We start from the raw sequence: 6624 nt of genomic DNA, 5'->3' as shown, positions 1-6624 counted from the left end.
TTGAGAAGCCCCAGAAAGAACTTTTGAAGTCTGAAGAGATAGTACAGGGGGTAAGGCACTTGCCTTGCATGCTTCTGACTGGGGTTTGATCCCTAGCACCATATATGGTTTTCTAAGCCCTATCAGGAGTGATCCCAGAGTGCAGAGTCAGGAGTAAGCCTCGGGTTCCACTGGGTGTGACCCCCAAACCAAAATAGATAACTAAAATTAAAGTATCCTTTTAAAAAAAAACTGCTGGAGGGGCTGGAGAGATAGTAGAGCAGGTAGGACATTTGCCTTGCATGCAGCCAACTCAGGTTTGGTCCCCGGCATCCCATATGGTTCCCCACGCCTCACCTGGAGTAATTCCTGAGTGCAGAGCTAGGAGTAACCCCTGAGCATCGCCGGGTGTAACCCCATAAAAAACCCAACCCCCCCCCAAACCCAAACTTTTGTGGGCTTGTTTCTCCTAAGTTACTGGCCCATTGTAGTAGTCAGTGGTCAGAGGGAATATTGAAAAGCTTAGTAGACAGCCTCCAATCCTCGGGCCGCCCGTAAATTCTTCACCAGCTGAGAATGAAGCTTTGTAGCTAAGCAGCCTTTGGTCCCTAGGACATGGCACTGGCCCTCAACCTTTCCTACTCCTTCAAGATCAGCTTCACCTTCATTACCTGCTGTCCTTCATCCCGGTGAGTCCCTTGTCTCAGTCACTGACCCAGCCTCTCACATCCCTGCCATGCCCTTTGTGACTCAGGCCAGGCCTCTCTCCTTTCTTCCTCCTGCAAACCTGTAGCCCACATGGCGCGCCCATGTCTCAGACCCGGGGCCCCAGACTGGAAGTCAGAGCAGCCTGCTCTCCAGCCACAGCACCTCCTCCTCAAACATGAGCTCAGATGTCCAGACTCACCTCTGTAGGGATGACAGTGGCCTCTCAGGAGCTGTGAGCACAGGCAACTCTTCTACACTATTTCTTCATTGGCTGTTTGGGCCACACCTGGGCTTCTCAGGACTTACTCTTGGCTCTGCACTCAAGGATCACTCCTGGCAGTGCTCAGGGGATGATATGGGGTGTTGGAGATCAAATAGGGCACATGCAAGGTAAATAATCTACCACTATACTTATTGCTCTGGCCTCCTCTTCCATGTTTTTAAAAACTTCAGCCAATTACACTCAACCACTCAAGGCCAAAGAAGCAGCACAACTCAAGCACAAGAGGGTGGAACTGACTGCAACAACCTGTTAGCAGCAGAGAGGAGCTGACCAGGCCAATCCCCCAGCAGATGGGATCTGGTCACCTCTGCAGAACCAACCGCACTGCTAGAACTTCATGCAAATCAATGACAAAGCCCAGGCAGAGACTCTCACCATCCCATTAAAAAGGAGGGCTGGTTAGAGAGATGTGCAGGACCTGAGGCTCCGGCCACGAGGACTGGAAGGCAGGGCAGGTTCAGCCAGGGACAGGCCTGAAGGAGAACTTGGTTCAATCAATGAGCATTTTCTCAGGCCAGGCTCTGGGGCTGAGCAATTTCTACATTTACATACCCAGCAATTTCTACATTTACATAGCTGAGCAATTTCTACATTTACGTACCTAGTTCACCCAGCCTGAGGTTCCCTAGGATCCCCAGTAAAGTGTAGGGGCTCAGAGAGCTGGGATGGAGGCTGCCAGCTCCCTAGCCTCTGGCCTTCATTAACAGCATGTACATTTATACTTTTTGGTCAGGAAGTTGAGGCTTTTGTATGTCCTTCTGATGTAGGCAGGCAGGCAGATAGGAAAGGCTCCTCCCAAAGCAATGGCAGTGAATCTCCTGGGAAGTAATAGCCCTGACCTCATGGAGAACTGGTACCAGTCCTTAACTGCCCTGAGGGGGCTGGACCCCTACAGAGATGACAGCAGCATAGATAGAGACCAATTAAGCACCTGAAAGAGATTCATCAGAAACTCCAAAGCTGTTCCTTTGACATGTGAGCAACTCCCATCTCTGTCAGAAAACACCAGACTAAGGCTGCTCTAAGAATATGCATATGAAAACCAGTCTTAAAAGCCATTTCAAGGCTTCTCAGCCTTTGGGGAAGCCCACACACTCCCTTGAGTTTCTCTGTCTCTGTCTCTCTGTGTCTCTGTCTCTGTCTCTCTCCCCTCCCCTTCAAAATTTCCAAATAAAATCTGTTTTACTTCACTGCTTGTCTACTCCTGAAATTTTTTTGTGCGAGGCCAGACAAGAACCCATAACTCGGGGTCGCGGGTGACAGAAGCAGATTGGGAGAAAGTGACCGTCTTTCTCCTCCCTGCTTCACACAAGTCACCAGTGGGGCTCACCTACATCATTCCAACAGGACAGCTCCACTCTAAGGACAAAAGTCACCAGAGCATGGCTTCTCCAGTTCAGCCACATACCTTCACATCCACCTAGACTTAAAGATCTGGTAGTTCCTCCACCCCATGGCTTAGCGGGGTGAGTTGTTGCTGGCAGCCAGTGTTTGGGGGCCCATCTCTGCCAGGGGTCATCTGAGAGGGCTGAGAAGGAGTGGTGAGTTCACATCTAATTAAGACTGAATATACTAGCGCAGGGTAGTGAAGCATTCATAAAACCAATCTGATGACCCAGTTGATTTTGGAAATCTGTCAAAAGAACATCTGAGCCACCTTGTGTGACCTGCTGGAAGAGGGTGTGCCCCTGAGTCACCCAGGAAAGCTGGAGGCGCTTGGCTCCTGGGGCACCCAGTGAGGCTGGCCCAGGATGGGGAGGGAGTGGCTGTATTTCCGGCTCCAGCTCCTTAGAACAACCTTTGTTCTAAGAGGAAATGAGGCCCTGAAAGATGGCATCAGCCTCCCTGGCTAGGAGGCTCAGAGGCATAGCTAGGCATGTGGATTAAATAGGTTTTGTTCATTGATTGCCTTTTTAAATCTCCCACTTCTTTTCCTCTTGGCTTATATTGGTTACATTCTTTTTGCCCTTTCAACCCTCTCTATTGAGTTGTTTCAGGGCACACCTTGGATGAGCAGGACACCAGGCGGCGCTTGGGATGGAGCCTGCATGGGCCCATGGAAGACATCCTCCATCCAGCCTGCTGAGCGTTCTCTCCCCCATCCTCTCATTTTCATTTTGCTTTTGCTTCCTAGGGTAATTCCTTCCTTTTCTTACCAAAAATCCTCATCGTGGATGGTTCTCCATCCCTGCCAAATTTTTGCCCCCACCAACTCCTCTCACCCCACACTGTGGCAGGTTTGAGCAGAGATGGTGCAGGTAGCTCTCCCCAGCTCATCTCTGCTGACGGATTTCCTGCCATTAGCAACAATTACCAGATAAGAAAGAAATATGTTCTTGAGTATAATTAGGAGATTGCCCTGCTTTCCATGTGTCTTTCATGTGTCACAGAAAGAGATGATCGATCTGCAGAGGATTGTTCTAAAGATGAAGCAAGGTAGCTCAGAGCACGCGGCAGCCCGACACGGACCTGCGTGCTGGCTGCTCAAAACTGGTTCTCATGAGGCCTGCTGGTGTGACTCCAGCATGGCATACCTTTCCCAATGAGTGAGGGTTCACTCTGAGTATCCCCACCCCCACCCCAAGCACCCCTTCGCAGTAGCAGCAACTAACAACAATAAAAAATAAACAATATTCACTCAGATAACTTGGGAACTTCTAAAGTGATTTTTCATGACAGACACTTATACTAAATTCATAAGAGCATAGTAAAAAGTCTTTCACTTACAAATGGGTTCAGAAGGACCTAGTCATCATGATTTTCCTTTCTTTGCAAAAGTGACTTCCTCTCATCGAGGCTTTTATAGAATCAGTGAATCCTTTAAATGTGGAAGGGCTGTGGCAAAATTTAGTCTTATATTTGAATTGGAGCAGAGAATAAGGCAGGGCATGTGAGAACTGTCTTGCATGCTGCCTCCAGCCATCTCTTTCCTCTCCTCACCTTGCTGAAAAGCCTTTTCTGTCAGCAACAGTCTCACAACAGCGGCTGAAGGATTTGTAGGTGCAGGTCTGGCCCAAGAGCTCTGTGTCATCATCCTTGATGAGATCAGACTGGTAACTCAGTGTTCCTCACAAGAGGGCAACCTTCATTTTATGCTTATTCAAGTTTCAATTTATTTGACAGGTAGGGACAAGTTGTATATAAGTGGTTAGCAGCTATTAAGAATATAAAAATAGGTAATTTTTTAGCATCTATCATCTGCTTCTTGAGAAGAAAAGGTGGCATCTATTTCAAGTTTTTTTCCATAGAACATTCCTAATGCAGAAATTGGAGAGATAGTACAGTGGGCAGGGTGCTTGCCTTCTACCTGAGATTGATCCTTTGTGTAAACACACAAAAAAGGAAGGGGGCACCACACCGGGCACAGGGCAGCGGTGCTCTATCTCTCCCGCAGCCCACATTTGGTAGTCTCCAGCCACTTCCCTCATCCCGGGGAGGTTGATGGCGATGATGAGGCAGGCGAAGGAAGGAACGAGGGCCATGCTAGTTGGTCTCAGTTGCAGTTTATTCCAATCTCCTCTGTATACACTCCCATCTCTCTCTCTGCTTCTTCCTGAACCCCCTCTTACAGCCTCCTTAAATCCCCCAGCATGAGGGGTCAGAGCTTACACATAGGTGTGGTCACAATCAATAGAGGTAAAATTCTTTCTCTCAGGGGATGCTTCTTCTAGGACAGATTCTCTTTCAGCAGGATGACCCACCAAGGGCAGAATCCCATGGGTGTGTTTCTCCTCTCTTTGTCCAACTAACATATAAGTATTCATAATATTAATCATTTTGTATGGACATAGCAAAATGAAAAGAGATGCATTAAGCCTATAGAATTGCTCTCCTGGGGTCACCTCGATCTCAGACTACAGTGCTCAGGCCAGATTAGTCTTTCCTATCCCTAGCAGAGCCCTAGTCTCGTCGTTACTTTTGGATCATGACAACATTTGTCCATGACCAAGCTCTTAACATATACTTAAGCATTAGGCACTTTGGCCAGGCCCATCTCGATGCCAGGGTAGCACATAACTCACCGCTTGCCCTGGGTCCATCCCGTCCCTCGTCGGGACCCTGATTTTGGGGGGTGCTAGAAAGTAAGGGCAGCTGAGGTTTAAGTCGAGAAAGCAGATGCCCAGGAGTGAATAATATTCGAAGCCAATTAAATCCCATGTTACAAAAGCATATTAACAACTGTCTTTCTTTGTCTATACAAAAAGGACATTGCTTTAAAGTAAACTATTCAAAAGACACGAGGAGAGGAAAAAGGCAATATTAACTTAGAATACAAGTTCATTGTCCTAGAAAGGTCAGACCTTACAAATTAACAGAGTCTGATTAGGGGGAAAAGCTGATTAACTGGTTGGGGAAGAGAGCACAGAGAAGTGGTTACAGATAGACAAAGGAATGGGAGTGACTCGGGAGCACTTTGATGGGTGTGACCTGATATACCTAAGCTCCTAGTGGCAAGGAGAACAGGACATACCAATGTTGTCTTAAAATGTTTAGAGATTATTACCAGATAAACCCAAACTTTTTGTGACAAGGGAGAAAGGACAAACCAATGATATCCTACAATCCTTGGCATCCCATATAGTCCCCAAGCACTGCCAGGAGTGATCCCTCAGTGCAGAGCTAGAAGTAAGATCTGAACACCACCAGCTATGACTCCAAAACCCAGAAGCAAACAAAAAGGAATATTTCAAATGCAGAGTGGGGGGCTGGAGCGATAGCACAGCGGGTAGGGAGTTTGCCTTGCACGCGGCTGACCTGGGTTCGATTCCCAGCATCCCATATGGTCCCCTGAGCACTGCCAGGGGTAATTCCTGAATGCATGAGCCAGGAGTAACCCTTGTGCATCGCCGGGTGTGACACAAAAAGAAAAAAAATTAAAATGAAGAGTGGGCAAAACAAAAATGAAAGATTATGTCTGGGAAGATTTCAGAAAACAATGTTCTCTTTACGAAGGCCAGCTCAGCTTCCTTTCTTTTGCCAAGGAAAAGAAAGCATCAAGCATTCTTTGCTTTGTTTTTCCCTCTGAAAGAAGGAGGCACATTTAATCCCTTTATTTCTATTGGAAAGCACAGAGCAATCTAGTTCTAGATGTTATCTAGCTGGAATATTGTTCATTCAGGAGCTGGAGCAATAGTACAGCAGGTAGGGCATTTGCCTTGCACATGGACGACCAGGGTTTGATTCCCAGCATCCCATATGGTCCCCAGAGCACCGCCAGGAGTAATTCCTGAGTGTAAAGCCAGGAGTAACCCCTGACCCAAAAAGAAAAAAAAAATTGTTCATTCAGCAAGTGCTGATGAGAATGAAAGATATGGCAGCTCTTTAAAATATTAAAAATAGGGTGAGCATATATTCTAGAAACTTCTTCTAGGAACATACCTCAAATACTTGAAAACAGTGTCTTGTAGAGATATTTATACATGCAGACCCAGGGAAGCATTATTCATTTGAGTAAAACGTGGAAGCATCTAGTTCTCCACTGACAGGTGAACAGTTAGAGAAAAGGCAGTAGATATGGAGAGTGGTATAGTATATATTAATTAGTCCTAAATTAACCCTAAAAAGAAAAGAAATTATGAAATATGGGTGGACCTTGAGAACATTGTACTAAGTGACACAAATCATTCCCCCAAAGACAAATACTATTTTGATTC

The sequence above is a fragment of the Sorex araneus genome, chromosome 1 (assembly GCF_027595985.1).
Source record: "Sorex araneus isolate mSorAra2 chromosome 1, mSorAra2.pri, whole genome shotgun sequence".
Lineage (NCBI taxonomy): Eukaryota > Metazoa > Chordata > Mammalia > Eulipotyphla > Soricidae > Sorex > Sorex araneus.
This window is presented reverse-complemented; position numbering follows the sequence as displayed.